The sequence below is a fragment of the Phyllopteryx taeniolatus genome, chromosome 8 (genome assembly GCF_024500385.1).
Source record: "Phyllopteryx taeniolatus isolate TA_2022b chromosome 8, UOR_Ptae_1.2, whole genome shotgun sequence".
NCBI lineage: Eukaryota > Metazoa > Chordata > Actinopteri > Syngnathiformes > Syngnathidae > Phyllopteryx > Phyllopteryx taeniolatus.
In genome coordinates, this window is record NC_084509.1 from 19,399,424 (window position 1) to 19,425,266 (window position 25,843).

Sequence of the window (25,843 nt, forward strand, 5' to 3'; positions counted from 1 at the left end):
TGAATTGGTTGATACATGTCACATTCTCGCGAATTCGCACTTTGTGACAGTAAAAAGACCTAAACATGGCAGCCTCTGTAAGCGAGTAGATGCAACGTTTTAAACGTTTTTTTTTAGGACAAATAGGTCATAGATTTAAGCAATCAGCATTGGATTAAGAAGACACGTACATTTAAAACATAACAAAAAGTTTTGAGAACTTGGGTTTAGTTTCCCTTTAAGGATCCTCACTGAATTACAAACCCCCAACTCCAGTGAAGTTCGAACGCTGTGTGAAACTTAAACACAGAATGAAATGATTTGCAAATACCTTTCAACATATATTCAATTCAATATCACTACAAAGACAAGATATTTAATGTTCAAACTGAAGAACGATATTGTTTTTGTTGTTGTTTTTTTCAAATATTTTCTCATTTTGAGTTTGATGCCTGCAGCATGTTCCAAAAAAACTGGGACCGAGCAACAAAGACCGGAAAAGTTGAGGAATGCTGAGGAGTTGAGGAAAAACACCTGTTTGGAATATTCCACAGATGTACAGGGTCATTGGAAACAGCTGAATGTCATGATTGGGTATAAAAGGAGCACCCCCGAAAGGCTCAGTTTTTCACAAGCAAGGATGGGGTGAGCCTCACCACTTTGTGAACAAACTGCGTGAGCAAATAGTCCAACAGTTTAACAACAATTTAAGGATTTCATCATCTACGGTCCATAATATAATCAAAGGATTCAGAGAATGTGGAGACATCTCCAGAGGTGGGTAGTAACGTGTTACTTTTACTCCATTATGTTTACTCAAGTAACATTTTGGATAAATTGTACTTGTCAGAGTAGTTTGAATGCAACATACTTTTTACTTTTACTTGAGTATTTATGTTAAGAAGAATCAATACTTTTACACCGTTACAATGCTCGACATGCCACTCGCTACGTTTATGTATTCATTATTGTGTGCGCGATCTATTTTTGAGACTTCATCTTCGACTTCCGCTTAGGGTGCTGTTGCGCCAAGCCAATGTGATCACTTGTGTCCTTTGACTCCAAGTCACCAATCAGACTGCACAAGGCAGTCACATCACCGCATACAAAGCATTCGCGGGCCAGTTAAAGTGACACATTTTTTTTGGGGGGGGAAAAGTGTTTACTTTACAAACTACGAAAAACAACAGCTTTATGATGGAGTGTAGTCTTGCGTCTGTTCAAACGATATATCAGCCCACTTCTAACGTGAGAAAACATCTTGCGGTAAGTTGCAGATGTTTCTATTGTTGTTTTGGAAGTGCATATGGCAACATTTGCCCTATTTTATGGTCATAAGTCACTGTAAAACATGCATCTTTTGGGGTACGTGCCAGGCTGCAATCTCAAGAGAGAGACAGAGAGAAGACAAAAATTAAACATCACCAATCAACCAAGCATGTTTAATTTAAAATACCAAACATATAGAATAGTATTTTAATTAGCGGCATTGTAATAACATCATTCCATTTAATCTAAAATATTTGACAAAATAAATAAAAATGTGTAATTCAATTAATTTTCATCAATAAACTGGCATACATACAGTATGAATTTAACAACAACAATCTAACAATTAAAAATGTTTTTTTTCCATCAGGCTATGACATACACAAATAGAATAGTGCTATTTCTAATTAAGTACATTTCAGAATATGATTTCAAGCAACATTTTGATTTGACAATATACACAATTCTAGCTTTTAAAGGACCTGCTCATGACTCCAGAGTGTAATTGGGAGCTCAGGGGAGCTCTGGTTGCTACTTGAGGGTTGAAGTGCAGGGATACCAGGACTTTGGGGTGAAAGCCCCATTTCCCCCCCACTGTAGGAATGAGAGGAAACACACCCTGGTTGTGGTTTTCACTTCTTCACACTCTCACTACTTCTCTGGCTCACGCTCTCTGCCCACACGCCACAACACATTAGACTAAATACCATGGGAATGATGACAACAAAATTCAACGTTTAATACTTAACAGTAAACGGTTTAATCCAAACTGAAAAATGATGGTAATTGCACTATATTTAAAATTAGCCTAATATAATAATAATTGTTTGTCTATTTTTCTGTTAAAATATTTGCTGTGAGTAAACAGTTATCCTGCACACTGCTCAGTGTTTTACAATTAGGCGGATGTACACCGTGACTGTTATTCAGGAGGAAGGAAATATCACTGTGGTGTGTTTTTCAACCTTATTTTTCTGTTGTTTTGCACCCCATGTGGTGCACTTACTTTGCGCGTGAAAGGAGTTGCTCGAGGTTGATTAGATTTCCAGATTTCTCTTTCATATCCTTGAGGTGTATCGTGGCTTATCTGCTCACTCAGCTCTTTAAGGTGATGCTCAGCCTACCCTTATTGTCATAACTTACAAAGTTAACTAAAAAATCCAAATGGTTACATACTTCTGCACACAACCTTGGGAATAGACTGGAGGGAGCAAAGAAGTAAAGTTAGAGAGGTGGGGGCAAGGAAAGGATAACTGCTTTCCTGTTCTCAGCAATGGTTCATAATTACCTGGTGAATGTGTGTATGTCCATGTGTTTGTAAGAGGGTACCTTTGGGGTGGTCCTGTAGCCTTTGTGCGGATGAAATGCTGATGCAGTGTGGAGACAGCTGGGCAGAGTGGAACTTTGGTCATTAAGGTTCTACAGGCAAGAGCAAAAACAACCACATTCTACACACACTGATTTCCCCCACCACTCAATGAGCCTTTTACTTTGGAAAACAGAGGAGGTTAAAAAAAATGAAAGAATGAAAACTTTGCTGGTGACAGGCCCTCTATGGGGTCTTGGAGTAGAAGGATGAGGGAGAGGGGAGAAAATCCGAGGGAGAAACAGTGAGGAGGGGGGAAGGTGTCATGAGAGACAGATAGCAACAGAAGTGTGTATTTGGACAAGCAAGAGATTTTGAGTGGGTCCAAAACAAAATAGGGGATTATAGGAGATCAGAGGAGACCCTCTGCCGTGACACCCGCTGTCCTGTCCTACTCCTCCCACCCTCTCGATATCTAGCCTGTCAGCATGTACCTCCAGTTCACACCGGGGGTCCTGCAAAAACTATGGGCCTTTGTGTTACGGATGTGCAAAAGAACCTTGGTGTATCGTTAGGAGCAATGTGCTTATTGGAGAATATTGACAATGCTGTTAAGGTACACGATCATAGTGTTTACTCGTAATTTGTCACAAACATCTGTTATGAGTTGCATGTGTTGTATTTGGAGCTGAAATAGTCAACACTAAAACAATATTTACATTAAATTCAGTTCAGTTGATTACTGTTCCGAACTGAAATTATGACTGCAGCAATAACAAGGGAAAATTAATTCATCTGCACTTTTTTATCTGTATTTACAACACTGTACTTTTAGCTTGCCGTTTGTGTATATATACAGTATTGTGCTTATCTTGGATGTATTTGACAATACTCAATTGACCCATCACAGACAGAAAGTCACATCTTACTCCACTTTTATCTACTGTATGACTGTAGTTGGTACTGTAATAGAATGGTGTCCTGTGCATGATATACTGTTCAGAGACAACAGAAACTTAAGAATAATATACATACAGTATGTAAGTTTCCAACCTGAAATACTCAAGGGAAAGAGGTCTTTAGAAATAAAAGTAAAGCATGTGTTTTACAAAGTGATAATATCATCCATTCGTCTTCTCTTGCTGATCCGGAGTCGGATTGCATGGGCAGCAGCCGAAACAGAAAAAGGCCAGACCTCCCTCCCTCCAGCCATTATGACCAGTTCTTCCAGGTCTTGCTAGCCGGGAGACATTTTCCCTCCAATGTGTCCTGGGTCAGCCTCACCCTTCTCACCGCCACTGCATTTAGATATTCTGTCTATAAAGGTTATGAACCAAATCGGTGACAAGCTGAAACCTTGGTGGAGCCCACCCCTCACCAGAAACGAATGTGATTTACTGCTGGCAATGCAGGCCAAACACTGACACTGGTTGAACAGGGACCGAACGGTCCATATTAGTGGTTCAGGTAACCCATTCTCCCAGCGCACCCACCACAGGACTCCCCAAGTGACGCGTCAAATGCCTTCTCCCTCAAGGACCTTGCTTAGGGTGTAGAGCTGGTCCATTGTCCACAGCTGGGACGAAAACTACACCGCTCCTCCTAAATCTGAGGTTTGACTTGCCGACGAACCATCCTCTCCAGAACATCCAAATAGACCTTACCAGGTAGGCTGAGGCGTGTGAAGGCACCCTTCTTTCTACCACCCTGGTCTACTATTTCAAATCACTGTCCCTGATAACCACATGATGTTGCAGTGGTGTGTATACCAAGACAGCCCCACAACATCCAAAGCCTTTGGGAAACGTGTCAAACTCAAGGCCGGCGGGCCACAGCTTGCCACACTCCCAATCCGTAAACAAGCACATTGCAATTCAGCTTTTGGCTACCCATACGGTTCGCACATCTGCCTCACAGTTCTGAGGACCCTGGTTCTAACCTGGTCTCGCCTATGTGGAGTTTGCATGCGTGGGTTTTCTCCGGGTGCTCCGGTTACCTCCCACATCCCAAAAACATGCATGACAGGTTATTTGAAGACTCTAAATTGCCCGTAGGTGTGAATGTGTGTGCAAATGGTTGTTTGTTTATATGTGCCCTACGATTGGCTGGCAGTTCAGGATGTACCCCGCCTCTCGCCCGAAGTTAGCTGGGATAGGTTCCAGTACGCCCGTGACCCTAATGAGGAGAAGCGGTACAGAAAATGGATGGATGGATGGATTCTACAAATGCAACTTGCAATGCAATTTATTTTTTCCCCCCCATTTGTTTTCTTTTAAAAGTGCTGTTTTGGTTCAAGGAAACTACTGTCAATGTCAGAGCCCACATTCATTGTAGGATTTCTGAATGCTTATTCACTGTTCTCTTTTGTAATTTTTCATATTTGTGTGTCAAACTAATGTCCAGGGTGGTGAGATTCTTGATGAAGGGAAAACACAGTTTTGAGTCATTCAACTTTCTTCCATTGGGGGAAAAAAAAAAAAAAAAAAATCCTGCTTATTGAGTCATGGTGATACACTGACTAAAATCTTGTCATGTCTACTGGATTTTCTATTTTTAATTCAGCTATGTCACTGCATAAAGTCAACATAAACAGAAGGCCATTAAAAAGCCAGGGTGTTGGCCTATGCAGATTGTGTGTAACACTGGCACTGGTCTCTGGACTCAACTCACCACTACCTCAAAGATGTATCTCCTTCAGAAGAACAACTCCGCAACCACTGAATGCAGTTTTTCTTTATGCGTGCCAAGATGATTATGTTAGGAACTTCATCACTAGAGTCACTGTGGAATCAGTTAGTTAACCTGCACCACTGCGGCCTTCCAATCTAATTTTATTCACACTGATTTGTCTCTCTTTGTGTGCTGCAGTGTTGGGAGGGCCAAAAAGTGGAGTGAAAGATAGAGCGTGGGGGTGAAAAAGGAAAGCGAGAGAAAGATGAATGAATGAGTGAGAGTGAAGCAAAGTATGTGTGAGATAAACCGAAGGCTTTGGAAGAGCGATTATTGCGGTGGTATCCATCACTGGAACTGCACCGCACTGGTCGATTGCCAAAGACACCGAGGAACACTTTTATCATAGATACACACACCGTACACAAATCCACCCAACAACTACCCCCGCATACACACAGACTCACGCACACACATGCTTTTTTTTCTCAACTTTATTGACCATGTCTGTTAACTTTTTCATAGGTTTTATTATTCCTAACTTTCTGATGCTCTTACAAGAATACCCCTATGTCTGGCTTTTCTGGCTGAAAGGCTTAATGGAGAAACACTCCTCATCATGTCCATTATTTATATCCATATGCATTTTGTATCACCATATTGCATCACCCGGAGAGTGCGTTTTTGTACAAGTTTGTGGCCATACAGGGGGAGAGCCAGAGAATATTCTATGGTGTGGAACTGGGTGAGACCAGCGCTCATTTTGGAGTAGCACATAATGTATAAAAATAAATGAGGGAATAATAAATTCACCTATACACTGTAACTCAGGCAGCAGTGGTATTATCAAATACACATTCAATGTATCAGTTTCTTGAAATTAAGGTAACACGCTTACTAAATAAAAGATTACTAACCTTCTTACTACTATTCAGGCAGCACATTTTTAGCTCAGAAACACTATGAGCTCTATCTTTATAGTTGGCGCATCTGCAGTGGAGCGTAAAAACTGGCATATCTTGATTTTTCGTGCAACAATAAGGGGTTTGCCAATTTGGCAGACTGGTCTGGGACAAGTTGGGCATTCCAGTACAGCGAGGGGGTGTACTTGGACATGCGCCTGGCAGAGTGACAATTTGGTGGCAGAAGGTCAGTCTAAACTTACGCCTGCTGGGACCATGTCTCAGTCCGGTGCAGTAGGCAGACTATTGGTTGAACGCGATTTTTACGAATTTGATTACGGCACAGGCAGACAAGTTCTGAGCTTCGCTGACATGTTTGGTGGATGTCAGATGTATTCCGTTCATAAATATGTGAACAGCAAGCAACAACCCCTATGAATCATTGTAGAAATTAATTCATTGAGCACATTATTATTACTACCATTTAACATCCTAAATTATGCCACTGGGCAACACGCCGCTATAGTTGGGGCACATGAAAAATCAGGAGTAGGGATAGATACATGAGGTCCGTGGACATACAGTATTTAAGTTGCCAGCGGTTATCACCAGCTCATTATGTATTTAATAGGGGTACTCACGTTGTCTGTTGCCACACCGGCCAAGACAGTGACAATGCTTCAGTCATGCATGGATCACTTCGTCCTTTTCCACAGCAATCTCTCCATCAAGACTGTTATGGCCCCACATTTAAAGGGAATGAAAGGAGCTGCTTTCATTGGCGGCGAATAAAGTGGCCTTTAGACACATCCACAGTGGCGCAGCCCACACATTCTTGGATCTGCTGGTATGTGCTAGTCTACGAAATTACCAGCACCTGTCTAAACTTCCCCTGGCGCACAGTTGCGCCACCTGCTGTGCCAGATTTATACAAATAGTGCCCTATGAGTGTATTTTCTATCAGTTAAACAGACAAACTGCATAACAGCCTTTTAATCATAATGGCACATTAAAAAAGAAGTTAGACATACTGAAATACCAATATATTGAACTCCGGCAAACATACATTACCCATTACAGTATCTTGCAACAGCTGTATTCTGCGATTTTGTGGTTGGTAGAAAAGAGCTTCACAAACTCATCTAAGTGCAAGGACTTCGCTCATCTTGACACTACAGATGAAACTCAGAGATTGCTCAGTCTGTCATTAAGTGTGTGTGTCTGCGTGCATGCATTTATATATGTATTTTGTGTGTGTGAGAGACAGCTACGTATGGGAGCAATTAGAAACAGAGTGTGTGTTCAGCTTACAAGTCTGGTGGAAAAGGAAGTATTAGGCCAGATTGAAGTCATTACATTCATCCGTTGGTTGCTCTTTCTGAAAATCCCTTCTCTTTCTCTCATTTTGGACCCTTGTCTTCCTCACAAAGTGAAATTTATGGTTACAATGCAAGTGTTTGAATGACATAATAATAATAATAATAATAATATTAATAACTATAAAAAAGAAAAGAAATTAGCAAAGACTATGAATGAAATCAATCCAAAGTTGCCGGTAATGGGAAACAGAGAGGGTTTCATGTTTCCAAGTAAAGAAAACAAGAACGGACAAAAAGTTTGTTCGCGGCTGTTGGCGGCGGTGTCTGAGAAGGATTTATTTCCCATCAGAGGCCAAGGTTGGCAGAAGAAAGACGACAGTGGCTCAGTGGTGCTGCGGGGCACAGTGCCAAGCATAAATCACCCACCTGGAAGAGCAACAAAGACTGGCATCGGTTGTGGCGCTGAGCCTAGCGGCCTACGCGTCGTTTGTGGGAAAGGGGGGGGGGGGGGGGGGGGGGGGAACAGGTAGTGATAATGGAAAAGAAATCAGATTTAACTTACCAGGCTGTAACAACACTAACATCCAATACTTTGCAATCTCCACAGAGGAAAGTAAGTCAAAATGTGATAAAAGCAAACAAAAGAGGGAAATCAATAGGACAGAAAAGAAAATAAGGTAAAGTACAAAAAAAAAAAAAAAAAAAGATCATTGAATCCCAAAGAAGTTGGTTAGAAATCAACACAGCATCTAGTGTCAAATGCATATAAAAAGATATGTGTAACAATGAAAAATCTCACCTATGGTCTGTCCAAGTCCACTCAAGAATTTGCCTCTTGGGAAGGAATGTTGGATGTAGTTACAACGCACGTCTTGCACAATCATCTCCAACATACCCGGTGAATGGTCATAAGACTGATTTTAAAAGCATATTTATTTATATATATAGACTTTCAATTAAACAATCAGCAAAGCTCCACATTCAGTAGGAGAGACTGCAGCAAATGTTCCAAATATGTGGCAGGAATACCAAGATAATATCAAGTTCAACGCACATGCTCCCTAGCCACAACTGTCAGCTCTCAGTTTAATTTTGAAAATAGTTCATTTAACCAAATGTTTATTATTGTGATTGTGAACTACGCTTCATCATGCTGAGGTGTGATGCAACGCACCTGCAGACTACAAACACAGTTATTACATTTATTGATTGTGCAGCTGTACCTTATGAAGTGACCAGGGAGTATATTCTCTGACAAAGACTGACTTTAAGTCTTATATTCATCGTGTGCTTCCTGCAACACTTATGGGAAATCTAAAGGTCCAACATACTCAGCAAGATCCTTCCACATTTTGCTAACTTTAATATAAACAGCTGCCTCTAAATGCTGTGCAGGCACTATGCAATCAGTTGTTTTCAGGCTTACACTATTTTCCACTATTTGATGAGCCTGGTGAGATGCGATCAAATCAATGAAAAAGAAAAGGAAAAAAAGGCTAACTGAATTAGAGTCAGATCTTACCCATTCAATCCATGTGTTTGTCATGGTCTACTTATAATAACATTGACCACTAGCAAATAAAACTTATATAAACGTCATATAAAGGTTTGGAGGGAAATGCATACAAAACTTGGGAAGCCATGATTTAGATCTTGGCAAGGAACAGAATTATTTGGACATGACAGTTTTAATGGATTTGTTGTAATACATCTCCATTTTCAGGGGCTGAAAGGTATTTGGACAAAGTAACAGTTGTCAATGTAACCCCACATTTGGATTACTTTATTGAAAATCCTTTGAAACCAATGACAGCCTGAAATCTGGAGCTTGTGGACCAAATCCTGAGCTTCCATCCTGGAGATGCGTTGCCAGGCCTTCACTGAAGCCACTTTAATTTGCTGTTAGATTGCCCCTGGCCCAAAGAAAGCGAGGATAGGATCCACGTCATCAATGACCCTGATCAGGAAAATGGTGGGAAAAAAGCATTGATGGATAAGGAAATAAAAAGTTCCATTAAATTAATGATATGAACTCTTTAGAGTGTCATTTAACAAATATTACATGCACCATGAATGCTTGAATGTGCCCTCTCTTGTTCTTTGTATCGCTGATACACACACAAATAAACACGCACACACACACACACACACTCATTTCAAACTCCATCAGTATTCAAGGAGGGTGGCTCTGTCAGCGGTGCCTTGACATCAAAGAGAAAAAGAGAAAGAGGAGTAAAACAGAACCAAGGTAGAAAAGAGCCAAAAAGAGAGGAAGAAGAAAGCAACAATGAGGGATGGAGAGGATGTGATTTAAAAAAGTGAACAGCGGAACCTTTGATATTTGATGCAAGTGAGACAGAGTGACAGGTATAAAGTGGGGGTTGGAGGAAAGGCTGGGGAAGGGGCTAAAATACGACATTGGGATATTTAACAGAATGCAAACTTCCACCTCTGGGCCTGACTCTGACAAGCTCAGACTGCTTATCACTTCCGCTGTCAGCCAGGAACTAATGTCTGCAGAATGTTCTGGATAGGGAAACGGGGGGGGGGGGGGGGGGGGGGGGGGGGAATGCGGATCAGAGCAACAACAGAATAAAAGCTTGGGGTTTGAATAGCTGCATTCTCTTTAGTCTGGTGGTCAAACATCCTAGGGATCACCTCAATTGGCAAGGTGAGAAATGTCACACTGGGGGCAGAGAGGTTGTTGGGCTTTTAGTGATGTCACATCGCAGTTGCATATGTGTGTATCTGTCTGTTGTGAGTGTGTGTAGGTGTTTGTGTCTGTTTTCTAAATATGACAACAGACACTGACTTCCTCGGAGCCAGACTCACCGTCTCACCCAAATGATGCCACCTGTCCGTGTGTGTCTGTGTGTGTGTGGTATAATAGTAGTTTGCAGAAGTGTGTCTCTCTCTGTGATCGAAAGCTGTTAAACCTAGCTCCGTCGACAGAGGGCACTACCACCCCTTTGGTGTACAGATCACACACGACACACACACACACACACACACACACTGATTGACTTTTCTACTGAATTGTCACTGCATTTCCTTAAGGTTTATTTCATTGCAAACTGAATTCTTGGCAGTAGTTTTAAACAAACACATTCGTACGTGTGGAAACTATGGCACGAGAGGTTAAACCGGCACTGCATTTCATTCTGTTGACATTAGCATTTAGTTATCTCACTCTATTTGCACAGGTGGCGATAAGGTACACTCTTGACAGTTTAGGGGCTATAAATAGCAATGCATTAGCTGGTGAGCTCTTGAGATCGCAGTCGAGCAGACACGCAAACTGTTTTCACCGTTACCATTGGGACATACACGTACACGTTTCAGTGTGAGAGTGACAGAGAGATATGCATATAATGCCTGCTTAGCATTGACATCTGTCATTCCTTGATTGTCGGACTTCAAGTATTCAGCCGTGCAAGTGGTTTTGTCCATACATCCGGCATCATGTTTACAACTAGGAGTAAAATGCAGGGCCAAAATGACCTCTCCCATGGAGAGCTATCACACCACCAATCTTTTTGATTGATTAATGTGTGTGTGTGTTCAAGTGTTATCATGAAGTCCTTTCCCTCTTCTCGTTCTATCCATGCATTGTGGCTGAGAGGATCCTTCTAACTTACATTCATCTGCTCTCTCCAGCAGCTCCACAGTCCTAATTACCCCGTCGCCCCGCTCCTTGAAAGCCTTTGAAGTTATTTCAGCACAAATTCCACTAAACTGCAGACAAAACAGGGAAAATACTGCATTTTAGGGCCTCTGGAAATGCATGTGTGTGTGTGTGTGTGTGTGTGTGTGTTGATTTTGTATTGCTTTGTGTGAACTGCATCAGCAGTGTATCCAGTTTCATGTGTGTTTACATTTAAGTAAGTGCGTACACAGACAAGCCAACAAAGCAGGTTTGTGCATGCCTCTGTATGTTCGGTGAATTAAAGTAAAATAGAGTTCCCTGTTCTATTTCGAGATAGTATCCGTATATTCCGGTGTGCTTGTGTGTGTTTATAAATGGCGTATGTCTAAGTGTGTCTCTGTGAGTAATTTTGAAGCGCATGCATTAATGCAAGCCTTGAATGGCACAAATACTAGCTACCAATTGTGTGCCCTCCTTCCTGGAAGCTAGCAAACTAGCCCAAACGTTTTTGCTCATAATAAAAACCTTTTGTCAATGTTTTTTTTAAATTTATTTAAAGTCCATCAATTCCCAATTTCTCTAATTTAATTGGAAACTGAACAAAAACATAAAATAGTTTAAATAGTATACAGGAAACCCTAAATGAACTGCTCAATTATTGCATTAAATTGAGCATTATCATGTATTGAAGACAATTTTAGTACTCACAACAAGAATGATCAGAACACCAACAACAACAACATACAAATACACCGTTAGCAGCAGTGGAGTAAAAATACAAGCAATTTATCATTACATGTTTGATACTTATATGAGTGACTGAAGAGCTCAGAAAATACACTTTAACTTTATTTCCACTGTTACTGATAAGTCTGAGGGCTCCATGCATCTCCTTTCATCATGTACATCTCCAGCAATGCCTTGTTCCGCAGAGCTGAGCAAATTATTATATCCTCAAGGGTTTTAAAATAGGGAAAAATATTAAGTGGGCAGCAAATCCACGTGGGGCAAGAGAGACTGAATGCCACCAGTAGGAGAAATAAAAGAATGACAGGGAGGTGATGAATGCATGTGACAAGCATCAAGGTGTTGGGAGAGTAGACAATAATTCCCATCCGACCCTGCTTGAGCCGCAAACCAGACACACAAACACTTGCACGTGGCCCAGAAATTTTACAATGGTGCTCACTTTGCAGCCTTGGAGTTTACCAGCCATTTTTCACTCTCTGGTCTCGCCTCAGCACTTACAGCAAACACACACTCGTACACATACGTTCAGTGTCCTGTGAGAAAAGAGGAAGTGCTGGTTCACCACACAACATTACATTGCACACAACTTGGTTGTGTGCAGGGTGTGATGATGGGCTGTGACCTACTGTGAAGCAGACACACAGTTGGCCTGCAGCAGTTGTTGCTGTGAGACCGAAATGCAGCCCCCCTGCTGTGCACAGGGACGTATGGAAGTACACATTGATAGACACATGCACACACACACACACATAGCATATGGATGGAAAATAATTACACTCATATATAGTGTATTGTCTTTTAAGTAGAAGTAATTAAAAGTAAATGCTTTAAATGGCTAATTTTAAGTGAATTGGAATAAAAATGTTCATGCTTATTTGAAGCTGTGAAGAACAGGAAACCATTATACACACAATGTTTAACATCATAACCATGCAGCATCAAAATATTCTACTGCAGACTTAATTTCAGTGAGCTCTTGATATTTTACCATTTTTAACAGGAATAAGGAATTTCAGTTATTTAAGTTGTTTTACCACTTGTGCACACATTTTGATCAGCTCACTGGTATTTTCTGTGACGTTAGAAATTAATCAAGCATAACATTGAACCACTAAAATAACATTTTCTGTTCATAAATATAATTGAATAACTGTAATTTCATGTCTTAATCAAGAAAAAAATGTGGTTTGCCGTTTTTTGTCATTTTTTTTTTTGAAAATAGTACATTTGTAAAGAACCGCAGACATGGCATGGGGGGAGATTTTTTAATTGTGACCACAATATAGATAAACGTGTGCACAAAATACTAATTGGTGGCCACAAAATTCGAATTGGTTGCCAAAAATATACTTTTTTCCCCCATGTCAAATCGGGGGTGAGTGGGCTCTGTATACATTTGAGAATGGCTTTGAAATATCATTTTTGGTTAACGTGGTTCTACATACTGTAGGTGTTTGAAAAAATTACAGAAACATAAATCCATATACAGATCCATTTCCTATGTCAGCTTGTCCTTATTCAGGTCACGTGTGAGGTGGAGCCGATCATCAGTCAATTACACAGTTCATATAGAGAGACAACCATTCACACTCACGCCAATGTACAATTTAGAGTTTTGAATTAACCTGATAAGCATATAATTTTCCATCATGTAGAGTAGAACATTGTATACAATATGTGCACCACTGGAAGTTCTGGAGGACATCATCTTGTGCATTTCAAAACATTAAATAAACACGCCCAGTCTGCTGAGATAGTCTGCAGGTCAACCGCAACATTGATGAGGATATAAGAGGTATAGAAAATAGATGGCTGGATAAACATACTGTACATGTATAACATACAGTGATGGCTGTAAAAAGATCGATTTACATTTGTGGTGCTAAAGCTGTCTAATAACAATCATTTGTGGTGTGTTTTTATGGAAAAAAAAAACATTTAGAAAACTGCCAAAGCGAGTTTTTGCATCCCTTAATGTGAGCATCCTGCTTAGGAACCCCTGATCTAGAAGAATGGGAGGACTCACACAGAAGTTCATGTTCAGCCCTAGTTTACGGCTGTCAAAAACTCATACATTATGCCAATAAATCGAATCTATGAGACAGGGCATTGGGTTTCTTTTTCCTCTCTTCTCCCTTATACTCCTTCCTGCTAAATATGCAGATACAGCAGTGCATATGACTGCTTGCCAGTTTGTTGCAAGAATTGGGTCAGTGGCTGCATCACAGGAGTTTAAAGGGAGGCAGAGTTCTGGCAGCAGAGACAAACTGTCTGCAGTTGAACTGTGATCTTCAGTCGGGTAGGATTGATGTTGGTTGTACTGAGCTTGTACAAAATTCAAGGAATTAAATGCAAAGTTAAACACAAATAATTCCAGGGATGACATGTCTTGCTGCGCAAAGCACATAAACCTTGTACTCTCCCATTAACATTTTAAAACATAAGTTTATTTCAATAATAATAATAGGAGTAGTAATAGTATATGTTCCGCACCAGCCAACCATCTCATCAATCAAATTGATGGGTGACACAAAGAACTCCAATAGCATATGGCTCAAATGTTGCCAGGAACCCAACCGAATTCTGCTCGCACTCATCTGTATTGAACAGTCAGCCTGCACTAAATATTGATTGCCTTGTTGGGACATGCGACCCCAAGTGTTGACCTTCCTGTGAGCTGGGATTAGAGCGTTGTGAGACAGGTAGGTTTGAGCCTGCTGATGATGTGGCATCATGATAGAAATCCTGCTATCATAAAGACAATTGTGGATCTGGTTCATCCTTGGGTGCAATTTCCAGATGCCTGAAGGTGCCACGTTCATCTGTTCAAACAATTATATGCAAGTAAATACACTATGGGAATTCATTTAAATTCATTAAAATTCACTTCACTCAAAATTTGTCCAGCCTATGATTCACCCAACATCTCTCTACAGTATTTTGAAAGTGGTATATACAGTACCTCTTTCTCTGATTGGCCCTGTCGAGCTAGTTGTTCTTCCTCTTCCTCCTCCCAGCCTGGCTGACTCATTTGACTGACTATTTATGACAATCTGGGTGGTATTGTTCCACTCTAGTCCAATAGGTCGAAGTACCTGTACTGCTGGATTGGGTGGGTCAGCCCCACTTGGTCCCATTGTAAAATTAACATATCGGTGAAAAGTATAAATAAATTGCTTCATTTTTATCTTATTTGTGGAACACTTATGCGTGGTATTCCGCTAACTCACTAACAATTAACAAACAAAGTACCTAACCACCAAATACAGTAGCTATAAAAACAGAACTCCTTGCTTGTGTTTTTTTGTGCTTGGTGGAGACAACAACTCAAACATTCTTCTCTCATGTCCTTTTCGTTTGCTCTGAAAGACTTTGGTACAAGGTACACACCATCAGAGATACTGAGAGGTGAGCCGCGGCAATGTGAAATTCAAAATAAGATCTTTTCTCTATCTAGTTTATTTTTTCAAGACATGCAGTAACTGAACTCAATTTAACATCAATATGATATTTTCACCGTATTCCTAGGGCTGTTAAATAAAGCTCCATAAAGAGGGCCTTGCTTTTGTCTGAAACCGATCATTGATCTTAAACCACTAATCTCTTTCACTGCACTCTTCATTTGTGTGAAATAACCAGCTCTTTAGATAACAAAGATTCAAAAGGAAACGTGATTGGCAATAAATTAACTCTTACAATTTTATCTCAGTGATAAAATCCAGTTCTCAACTCTGTGTGTGTGATCTTTTTCTGAGACTTGGACTTATTCAGTCTTACTCTTAAAAACTCACTATTTGCCGAGAATATAAATCTTTTCTAAACAAACAACACAGGGGTTCCCAAGATTATTCGCCACATTAATTTTGCATGCGATATGTACCGTGTTTGTGATATTGTATAAGTTTTTGTCATATTTTTAGATAAATAATGATTGCGAACTGCTGTAGTGTAGAGATTCAGCGACACATTTGACTTGAGTAAGTCTGGTTTATTAAAAATACATCAGTAGGAACTGCAACCGTGTCAGGCTGCATGTGTGCAGTTTCATTTTCACCTTTTTAATTGCCTTTGAAAAGGATTCCGACTGCAGTGTCGCAAATCTACTGCGCACTGCCGCAAAAATAATGCCAGTGTACCACAGGCGTCTGGCACCGTTTTATGCTAATTTTAAACACTGTCATCATACTTTCATTACTTAACCTGGTAGGCTCGTGACAGAGTTGAATGTTGTAATGGAAGATAGAGTTTGATCACCAGCCTCGGTGGCCACCAGACAAAATGTTCGATTGCAAGTTATCCCTGTCCAAGTACATTCATAAACGGTCTTTGGTGCTGTGCGAACTTTCTCATTCGTCAACTGGGTGGGGGGCGGTCTGGCCTGAGATTGAGATTTGGCTGCTGAGTGAAGACCCACCTCCGAAATGCACCACCCACCACTTTTAAGTGGAAACCTGCAGCCAGCTATGCATTACACTTCAACAGAGGCTAGAGTTATTGAACGTAACATATTGTTGTCACATGTCGTTACCTGTTCCTTCTTTCTCCTTGAATATATATTAGAGAAAAGTCCAACAAAAAACAAGTCTGAGGATGAGGGTACATTAATGAAAAACAGGTTTTTCTTGCATTCTTGCTCTGATATAGCAACAATACTGCCAGGGGTTTCCATCAGGAGTTTAATATGAAAACAATTACATGTGACTTGCAGCAGACATAATATATCTGCAGTAGTACTTAGGAGCATGGTATTCACACGAGACACTAAAAACTAAAAAAATATATATATTTCGAATTTTTTCAAATTCAAGATGTATGGATATCAGGGATGTGTAATACAATGCACTGTAATTCAGTGTATGTAATATATGTTGTGTATTTAAGGTGCGTACATTGCACATTGCAGTGCTCAAAACATGACCCCACCAATTTGCACACACATTAAATACTCTCCTACACAGTGTACCGTATTTTCACGACCATAAGGCGCACCGTATTAAAAGGCGCAGTCTCAGTTACGAGGTCTATTTCTGTATTTAACACATACATAAGGCGCACCGTATTATTGGGTGAAGGCATGGTAAAACATATGCTAGCTTAAAACATATGGTAGCATGCATGCATGCTAAAACAATGTTTTTAAAAAGGCAGTGGGAGCAAAACTGAGTTCGGTTGTACTTTATTGAAGTATTTAACAATGTACTCACGTTATTTTTTGATCAATCCTCATCCACAAATCGATCAAAGTCCTGATCTTCTGCATCCGAAATGAACAGCTGGGCAAGTTCTCCATCAAACACGGCAGGTTCCCTCTCGTCATTGTCAGAGTCGGTCTCGTTGCCGTTGCTCCTCAGAAATGATGCCGGCTTTTACTAAAGCTCGAACGTGTCGGCTTGTACAAGCCGACACGTTAGCCCAAGCATCCACAATCCATTCACAAATTGTGGCGTAACTCGTCCAGCGCTGCCTCCTAGTCTTAGTAAAGCTATGTTCACCATCTGTCATCCATCGCTCCCACGCTGCTCGCAACTTCACTTTGAACGCCCTGTTTACACCGATGTCCAGCGGTTGGATTTCCTTAGTCAAGCCTCCCAGAATGATGGCAAGCTTCCTCACTTGCTGCACATGGCAAGAGTTATTGCACTCAGTCGAATGGTGACTTGAGATGCTTCTCCCGGCTGTTCTTTGCTCATTAATCCATTGCTCGAGTTGGTCTTCCAACTCGGGCCACCTCGCCTTGTTTCCGTGGAAACTCAGCTTCGTCTTCTTGACTTGGCGCTATATACCTACTGGGGGCGTGCCTTTAGCATCCTATGTCACGCGCACCCTTCCCCCTTTAACGGCCACATGCTGTCCTCAGCCACATCCGCTTTTCCTCTGTATAAGCAGCGTGTCGGCAGGAAATGCTCCCAGTCAGTCAAGCGGAGCGCTCATCACACAACAACATTTAGTGATTTTGGAACTCGGTGCACACATAAGGCGCGCCGCATTATAAGGCCCCCGTCCATCCATCCATCCATTTTCTGAGCCGCTTATCCTCACAAGGGTCGCGGGACTACTGGAGCCTATCCCAGCTATCATCGGGCAGGAGGCGGGGTACACCCTGAACTGGTTGCCAGCCAATCGCAGGGCACATACAAACCAACAACCAATCACACTCACATTCACACCTACGGGATATTTAGAGTCTTCAATTAATCTACCATGCATTTTTTTGGGATGCGGGAGGAAACCGGAGTACCCGGAGAAAACCCACGCAGGCACGGTGAGAACATGCGTGCCATCCACCGTGCCACCCCCAAAATCTTCTTCAATCACAAATTTCATATGGAAAACTTTATAATTCATTATGCTGTCATTAATTACAATGGTAGAATACAGCGGCAGTATGTCGCCAGCATATCAAAAGTGTGCACTTGCGCCAAGCCACTGACCATAAAAACAAAAAACAAAAAAAAAGTACGTCACAAAAGCAAATGCCTGTGTTATGTCATATTCCAAAACTCTTTAAAGGTCTTCGAGCCTTGAGTGATGTAATAAATAAAACAACTATCTGATGGTGGATATTAATCTGCACACAAATTTACCTACATGGCACATGATCTGTAAAAAAAGCATTACAAAGATCAATTTTAACAAAACATGCATACTCAAATGTTAAAAGAAACAAAAAAAAGTTATGCATGCTTAGCGTTTATGCCTTTTTTCCAAATTTGTGTGCCAAATTCATAAGTAGCACTTCAGTTTAGTATCAATTGGTATCATTTAGTATCAATTATTGCACTTTTCATTGGCTTGACTTGAGCATGAATCCTATCCTATCCTATTTCACCTGAAATTAAACTTTCTCTACCTATGTTTTCTGCCACATTACCCATAATACTGAGGAAAACAAGGTGGCGCCAACTCAACTGCTATTTTCTTTTTCAGTGCGTATTTGGCTTGACATCTAGGTTTTGATGTTTTCTTTACATTTCATTTGAATGTAAAAAAAAGATTTTGTAAGTGGCACTGTGGTTAGGACTGTCATAGCAAAGAGGTTCATGTGCCTGCATTTCCCTTGGGTTCTCCAGCTCTGAAAAAAAGTGAAAGTGCTCTGAATAATGGTAACCTGCACATGCAAAATACACACGTTTAATGTCAGCTCTTATTGCCAGGCAGAGCTGTTGCTTGCAGAAATATTCAGTAAAATGCCCATGTGTGTGTCATCTAATTAGTTTGAACTAAACATCCTGTATATTTTGTTGGAAAATGAAATCTGGCATGAGCGCAATTAGACAACTAACAATGCTTCTGTCAAGGAGAAACACCCCTTATTCTGCCTTGGAGGTGCTACGAGGCCAAGAAGTCTCTTTTGTCATAGCCTGTCTCCAGCACAGCTTAACAGCTCCTTCCGTTGCCTAACACCGGCTTGCTCAGTTTTAGTCACATGAATTATGGATCAGTTAAATATTCCTGGATCTTTTTTTTTAGAGTGCAGCAGTTCTGGATTATGTCTGGTTCTACAGAACCAGCCCAAGGACAACCATATGGCCCAGTTGGAGCTGAGCAAAATTATATAGGACAGTTCCAAGCAGGACACATCCTAGAAAACTGTATATCACAATATATATTGAACAAAATGATAATAAACATGGGCAGTTGCCATTATAAACAAAGAGTTTAGGTCACTGAACCACACACGCACACGTACACACACGCACACACACACGCACACACACACACACACACACACAAACAAAAACAGTGGTCACTGATTTGCTTTTCGTGTTTTGTTAGTTCAGTGGCACCTTGAGATACAATTGACCCGGCTTATGAGTTTTTCGAGATACGAGCCATCCTTCGATTGGCTGATTGCTTGGACTTGCGAGTAGAAATTTGAGATACGAGCACTGTAAAGTCCGCAGTGAACTCTTCTCAACTCACTTCACAACAAGCAGCAGTTTGGCAGATAGAAAACAATTCTGAATAAAAAGAGGCTTAAAGCTGTTCATTGACACTTCCAGCTGAGGTTTACTGTCAAACTAAACATACAACAAAGAGAATATCATGTTGTGTATTTAAAACATAACATATATATATCCATCCATCCATTTTCCGAGCCGCTTCTCCTCACTAGGGTCGCGGGCGTGCTGGAGCCTATCCCAGCTGTCATCGGGCAGGAGGCGGGGTACACCCTGAACTGGTTGCCAGCCAATCGCAGGGCACATCGAAACAAACAACCATTCGCACTCACAGTCATGCCTACGGGCAATTTAGAGTCTCCAATTAATGCATGTTTTTGGGATGTGGGAGGAAACCGGAGTGCCCGGAGAAAACCCACGCAGGCACGGGGAGAACATGCAAACTCCACACAGGCGGGGCCGGGGATTGAACCCGGGTCCTCAGAACTGTGAGGCTGACGCTCTAACCAGTCGGCCACCGTGCCGCCCATATATATATCCTCACATATATATATATATATATATATATATATATAACACATAACTATGCCTTTAAGTCTGCTAGCTTAATGCTAATACATAATGGGAAATACTGCTAACACATGGGGTAACAAATATGTGGTGGTGTTTTGATAATTTAAGCAACAGATATTTGAGCACAAATGTGCAGCAACACATGTAGATGAGGAATATAACAATAGCCATAGCACATATTATTTTTATCCCATATGGAAAAACGACTCATATTATTGCAGTTACAGTTACAGTAGTTGTGAAAGTCTTCTTAGTTCGTGTCTGCAGGACAGTATTATTCTGCCCCCCGGTGGCCAAGTCGCATACACCAGAAGGAGCCGCAATGAATTAATCAGGTTGCAAAAACTGCTTAATTCTCTACATTCGATGTATTATATTATTATATCCATCCATCCATCCATCCATTTTCAACACCGCTTATCCTGGTTAGGGTCGCGGGACGCTGGAGCCTATCCCAGCGGACTTCGGGCGAAAGGCGGACTACACCCTGAACTGGTCGCCAGTCAGTCACAGGGCACATATAGACACGGACAACCATTCGCAATCACATTCACACCGTCACTGAGTGGGAACTGAACCCACGATGCCTGCACCAAAGTCAGGCGAGTGTACCACTACACCATCAGTGACGCTATATTATTATATGTTTTTATAAAGTACAATATTATAAAGTGCTAAGTTGCTCTTAAACAACACACTGCAAAATGTTTTTTTTGGAAGGCTGGAATGAGTTAATGGAATTTCCATCCATTTTAATGGGGGAATATGATTTGAGGTACAACGGTTTTGAGTTAGGAGTGTGGTCAGAGAAGGAAATAAACTCTTATCTCAATGCACCACAGTATAATGTCATTCATTTACCCCAGGCTTTCCTGAGCTATTGCTAATTGTCCTGCCCTGCCCTTCGTTTTTCGTCATGTTTTTGTCGAGTGTTAGCTACCTTTTTTTGTTTTTTTTTTGTCCTGTTCGGCTGTTAGGTCAAGCAGAATGGAAAATCTGTATCCCTTTCATGCCAAAACAGTTTTACTGTGTCACAGTGGAGTTTTTAAGCTTCCGCTGTGGTATTATAATTGAGGTTTATTGAGAATCAGACTTCATCAGTCGAACAGAACAAAGTTTCTAGAAGGGAGAGAGAAACAAAGACAAAAGACAAAGCACTAATTGTAAACAGGATGAGAGAAGTAAATCATTACATTATCTATAACAATGAAACATTAAATATGAGTGTTGCCTGGGGCTGTAGGTCCACCTGCGAGCAGCCCGGCGGACGGGACACGTCCCACACTGAGGGACCCAGGGCAGTCTGCCGGCCCCACCGAGGCGCCCCGACAACTGGCCACCCGGTGGGGGCCACAGGGACCCAATGCCATGCACCCCCACCCCACCCACTGCCCCACATGCCCTGCCACACCACCAAAACTTAATGTTTCCTATAGGAATAGGGTACTCTGGGATTTGATCGGCAGAGTCCATGAGTTTTGTTATTGGCAGCATTGTTGATTTTGTCCAGTCAATAGAGTAGTCTGATATTTGTGAAAATGTTTTAATGAGATTGAAGAGTGCCTGAAGAGAATACTTCGGTTCCTGTAAGTAAAGAAGAATATCATCAGCATATAGATTGAGTTTGTGTTCTGTCAATAGTGAGCAGATAACCTTAACATTAGCATTCTGACGTATAGCGGCAGCAAGAGGTTCGATAAATATTGCAAATAGCATTGGTGAGAGTGGACATCCTTGTTTGGTTCCTCTTTGTAATGGAAAACTTTGTGATGTGATCCTATTTGTGGTGATTGTCGTTTTCGGCGAATTGTATAATGTTGCTATCCAATGTATAATTGAATCTCCAAAGCCAAATTTGTGAAGTACTGCAAACAGGAAAGGCCAGTTAACTTTATCGAAAGCTTTCTCTGCGTCAAGTGACATGAAAAGTGCGTTTAGATTTTTACTCCGTGACATGCTTATTAAATTCAACAGACGTCTGACATTTGTGGAACTTCTACCTTTAATGAAGCCTGTCTGGTCATAGTAGACGGAAATATCTTTTCAAGTCTCGCTATGAGGGCTGTCGAGATAATCTTGATCTTAATACACAAATTAAAGACAGCCTTGATGTTCCTTTAACGGTCACAGAATTACATAACGCATTAAAAAATATGTAACCGGGACGGCCCCCTGGCCCGGACGGAATTCCTGTTGAATTCATGAAACATTTTTGGCCATTACAGGAAGTCCTCGAGTTACGACGCACTCGACCTACAACGTTTCAACTTTACGACGCCCGTGCCTCGTCCGCCATTTTGTCCCAGCACCATAGTGTTTCTGCTTAGCTAGTGCATAGTGCTTCTCTGTGTGTGTGCGCTCGGAGTATCTTTGCCTTTTTCGCCCTCCTTTTTTCACCCTCTCACCTCTCTTATTTTTTCATTTTAATGTATTTTAGTTTCTTTATACGAAGTGTTAACCTTTCCTGCTACGGTCGCCTGACCGTGGTCGGGAGATGCAGGGGTTAACTCCCTTCTCTCGTTGCACAGTTGAGCTGGGTGGCGGCAACAATAAAGGCACAAAGTACCGATTTGCTGCTTTAATGGCTTTATTAGCTCCTCTGCACATTCAACGTCAACGGGTCCTCCGCTAATCGCTACTCTTCCCCGGTTGCCATCACTACACTTGCTACTGTACACACTTGCACCGTCGTGCACTCCTTCCTCCTTCACAGTCCCGTCGGCCGACACCTGCGCAGTCCCGTCTCACTCACACATCGACGCACACGCCCACACACACTGAGCTGCCGAATTGTTTGAAAGAAAGAAATATATTCTTGAGAAAGAGCGGTGAACTGATGAGAAAAATGTGTATTCTCTTTTTGTACGGTTTTTCAGCCTCCATATGTCAACGAGACCAAAGTCATCCATATACTGCTCTAGTATATTGGAGCATTGTGGCTGATTACTATTTTTGGGATTTGAGCGATGTTAGCTACCTGATTCCTGGCTGAAATTTTACATGTCTCTCATACCACAGTGGACTCTTCTTATTCTGTAGTGCTATTTAGGGTATGAGATAGTGTCTGTTGGATATGCATACATTCTGTCTGTCTTTGTAATCCACTCTTCTATATAATACTATAAGTAAGAGGGGCTTACATCCAGTTACAAAGCTGGAATGTGCTGGAGTTCTGTAATAGTATAATTCAGTGTGTATTGTGTGAGTGTTTGTGGGTGTCTTTATGTGAGAGAAACAGAGCTGGAAAGGAACCTGCATGGTATCCCCATAACACTGCTGGATATGTCTGGGGAAACCAGACATTCCTTTTGCACGTAACACCTCTGTAAATGTCTGTCATCGCGGTGTGTGTCTTCTTTGCATGTGAGCGTGTGAGTGACTAAGTTAGAGAGAGAGAGAGAGCGACTGCTGTCAGGGATCATTAGCAGGGAGTCTGTTGTCTGTATCTCAATGAGGGGATTAGAGATCAAACCATTATACAGGCTTTGATAGGTGACATCCACAGCTGCCAGAGAGAGAGAGAGGCCAATAATGAAGGAAACCTCATCTGTACTTTGTCTCTATCATCGCCCCTTTGTTTCAGTAACATGTCCGCTATAATTTTTCCAAAGCCGAAATCCCCATTTTTCAGCTATTTTAATAGCAGTTACTATATAGCTATTCTTTCAATAAGACTGAGATCCAGGCGGTATAGTGGGCGACTGGTTAGCACATCTGCCTCACAGTTCTAAGGACCTGGGTTCAAATCCGGCCTCGCCTGTGTAGAGTTCGCATGTACCACAAGGAGTTGTAATCCACATTAGGAGAAGAGGAAGAAGAAGAAGAAGAATCTCAACAGAAGAAGAGGACTTGCCAAAGAGCCAGTCTATGTCATGACCTCATCCTAAAGTAAATTTTACGGTGGTGTCCTAATGTGTCACTGTTTAAAATCACTTTTGTGTTCAGATAGGAGATAATTTTGCTAGCAGCCACGGGTATCAAGCTAAAGTTAGCATTAAGTTACATCTCATGGCGATAAAAACGAAAACGTATCTCCCAGCGCATGCAGTGTTTTAATAAGCAGCCAGTGCAGTGTGCCAGTCTCTCTCACCACTGGCACACACAAACACGGGCACATGGACAAGTTACATCTCATGGCGTCTACACATGACCAGTGTCAGTTTACAACAGCCACTCCCCATTAATGTGTACATTTAATTCGGGTTGCTGCTTATATTGACGTGTTTCTCCAATGATTTTAGAAGAATGAAACTAGCAGACAATCGGCGAGCTAGCTGTTTCATGCTCTGTTGGTTTAAATGAAATATGATGTGAAGGAGGCTGGGGGATTATCCTTCACATTTTGCCTTTTGTTATATCTCTAAACTGTTGGAATACTGATATGGTTGTATAAAGGCTTTAAAACTGAAAACTACAGTGTCAAAAGTGTTGCTATTGCATTTTTTTCCTTCTTCTTTGCAACATCTTATTTCATGCACAACAGGCTAGCTAAAACACTTAAGACAAACTAGTGGAGTGCTTTCAATGAAAACTTGAGAAGTTGAGGGCATCACCAAAGTGCTGTTAATGAGCATCACAAGTGTAACTTGTTTAAAAAGCACAAATACTGGAATTCAAGTGAACTCTGCCTTAATATTTTAGAGTTTGATTTCTGAAATTTCACCAGTATCACCAGTGTAGCTTGTTTAAAATAGGTATAGCCTACCTGTAATTCATGTGAATTTATATTTTATTTATTTTCTCCGTTTTACTTTATTATTTGATTCAAGAAGTCTACCTTTTTCAATGACAAAAAAAGTCTGCCTTTTTATTTAATTCATAAAAAGTGTGCCTTTTTATTTCATATTTCATGTTTGTTCATGTTTCCTATACATATATATAGCTCAACTGTTTTCATGTTTTCAACAGTGCATAAAGGCTTTTTTTTTTATTACAGTGCTATTTTTGTGTGAAATAAATTTGAGCTGCTAAAGAATGTAAAAAATTTGGGTTGCGACTTAATCACGAAGTTAAATTTTGGGTCCTGTGGTAAAACCAGTTGGGAACTACTGAGTAGCTGAAAGTTTGAATATTAAACTTACATCCACAGTGGTTTATTTCCTGTGACATTTTTTAGGCTTGAAGTGGGGATTTGCGAACATTGTGCAATTGAAAGTGATGCTAAGAGTAACAAACCTGGCCTTTTTTTTCATAGGGTCTGTTGAGAAATGAAAAGACAGGGCGACAAGATTTATAACTTCTTTTTGAAGAGTAGCAAGTCAGGCAATGGTAAGGCAGAGAGCGTTTGAGTGAATAGCTCGTGTGTGTGGGTGAGTAACTGTGAGTGGGCAATTGTGTGTGTGTGTGTGTTTCTTTTAGTTTCTGTACTTCTCAGCATATGGCTGTTGGCCACGATGAGACAAATTTTATTCAAGAGGAAACTGAAGGTAGCAACAAGCTCTGTATCGAACTGTGGAGACTGTGGAGTATAATACCACAATGTCCAGATGTAAGGCACAGCAACTGGGAAAGCTAACATTAGCGTATCC

At 41.1% G+C, this 25,843-nt stretch overlaps 1 long non-coding RNA gene across 1 annotated transcript in view; it reads left to right on the forward strand.

Moving 5' to 3' along the window:
* Positions 1-623: 623 nt before the first annotated feature.
* The window catches only part of LOC133482740 (uncharacterized), a 29,983-nt gene continuing 4,763 nt past the window's right edge, over positions 624-25,843 (forward strand). Inside the window, exon 1 of the long non-coding RNA XR_009789916.1 lies at positions 624-756. This is a non-coding gene — a long non-coding RNA (uncharacterized LOC133482740). The remainder of the gene's footprint in view (positions 757-25,843) is intronic.